Genomic DNA, 2,440 nt, shown 5'->3' on the forward strand with positions numbered 1-2,440 from the left:
AGGGTTGCGGCAGCCGTGTCAACAATGTATGTAAGAATGCAAGATGCCAATGATGTTAGCAAGACACTACCATACAATCACAATGTCGGTACCGGGACAAGGCCAGATGTACCCACAACCACTGGTGCCAAGGACACCCCCACGACACCACACCTCATAAATAGGTACTCGAAACACGTCCGTGGTACCGGCCCGGAGAGCGACTCGGATCCCCTGCCAGACGTGCTTCAACCACACGAGACCCTCCATAACTAAATTCATTAATGTACACATCATTCTTGAAGTGGGAAGCTCCAAGAGACGACTCAAGCGTAAGACGGTCTCCCAACCGCCTTACGGCTCCTCAACAACAAGTATCACCAGCAATAATTTCAAACCACCACATATATTACTAAATGCATCACAATATGCCAATATGCTCATTTCATAATGAATATGCATAACTCTTACCAATTGTGCCTCTTTCTCATATATCATGAATGCCAATCGTACTAGATACTCATGTATGCCAACAACCACATGTTATAATGGAAATCCAATAACATTATGAAGCCATTACTATTGACTCATCATCATGTTATGAAGAAATACCAACAATACCATGAGACTAACAACAATTATCCACAACAATCATGTCATAATGCAATAACAATACAATAATGAAACATGCAACCATTTACACTTATTGAAATCGAGTAGGTGATGCGTGTCTATAATATGACGTTTTACATCTTTATTTGCACGTATTTTATGTCTATTATTTGTAGTTTATTCTACTATTTGCTTCTTTTCGTCGACTTCCGCCTTTTTATGTAATATTGTAGATTATTGCGGAATTGAGTAGATAATGAGCCAAATCCGTCCCAAAGTGTCTAGCATAGCAATTGACATGAAGGGAAAACTTGAGGAATGATCTTGGTGCACGTTTCAAGGCCCTGGAGATAGTATAAGCATGGGTGCGTACAAGTTACAAGAAGTTATCAAGCAAAGAATCGCTTCACATTACTGTAGCCTGCTTCAAATGGCTATATCTCGAGTTCTAGAGCTGATATTCAAGTGATTCTAATTGCAGGTGAAATCTTATCCTCTTAGCTTTCCAACGCCATGTATAATGCCTGATTTGACAAAGTAACGAAGAAATGGCAGCTCTTTTAAGATCGTTGCGCGCTGTAGAATTCGTCAGAATGCACTACTATACAACACCTTTGGTCGATCGACTGATGCCTCTGGTCGATCGACCAGAGCGCGATTCTTAAATAAGATCAGAAGCTACTGTTTAGCTATGCTTAGTCGATCGACTGGGTCTTGTGGTCTATCGACCGGTTTATGCTGCAGCGAGATGTGTTTGCGCGAGACTTAGTAATTAGTCTTATCTTTTATTTATTTATTTAGGAAATAATAATATCTCTTATTATATATAAGAGAGACTTCTAAAACCTAAAAGGGGGATTATCATTCCTTGACTCAGTTTTTGGTATTACGTTTGCTTTGGACGTTGCTGAGGGACGGCTCTTTGTTCCTCTTCTTCTTCCAATTTCCTTTGTAATTTCTACTCTTAATCTTTCAATAATTAATCTTTTGCTTACTTAATTAATTGTTGTTATTAGTTATTACTCTAGATTGATTTCTTTTATGCCTTTTAATTTATTAAGTTCAATTATTATGTTTTCGTATTTAGTTATTTCGCAATTTATTGTTATTTCAATTACCAATATGAGTAGCTAGATTTCCTTCGCTAGGATGTGAGGAGATCTATAGTGTAGACGGCTTAGGATGTTGTAGGATTCTTTAGGCCGGTAATCCCTTTATCATAGTTGTTTAATTGCTACAATTACTAAGGAGTCCGAAAAGTTATTTGTTAGTTGACTTAGGAATTCTAGACCTAGATCGTGAGATTGGATTAGAATAGAAACTATGATAATTAGTCTACCCTTGAGACCGAAAGGTGATAGAAGTTTTAGACTTAATTACACTGACCAGAACGGAAGTTAGTTAGTGTGATTTAGGGAGGGAATTCGGACCGAAAGGGTGTTCCTGTTGATAGTGGACCGTGAGGACCTGTCATTTACCCGAGTACCGTACTCATATCAGACCTACCCTAGAATAATGTCGTCGAAACTATAGTGAACCGATCGTCCTAGCCATTTCTCTGTTATTGTTTTCATCTTCTTACAGCGCTTTTATATTACTTGCAACTTAGTTTTATACCAAATTCAAAACCCCCAATCTTTCGTTACTTTTATAGACTGAAAATAGTAAATAGAATTGATCTTATCTCTCTGTGGTTCGACCATTACTATCACTAGCTATAGTTTTATTTCGGATTTATAAGTATTATTTTTGACACCTTACGACGGGTATGAAATTTTTGCGCCGTTGCCGGGGAGACGGTGTAATGCTGTTTGTTTATTTTTAGTTTATTTCTTTTGTCTCAAGGAAC

Source organism: Silene latifolia, chromosome Y (assembly GCF_048544455.1).
Source record: "Silene latifolia isolate original U9 population chromosome Y, ASM4854445v1, whole genome shotgun sequence".
NCBI classification, from domain to species: domain Eukaryota; kingdom Viridiplantae; phylum Streptophyta; class Magnoliopsida; order Caryophyllales; family Caryophyllaceae; genus Silene; species Silene latifolia.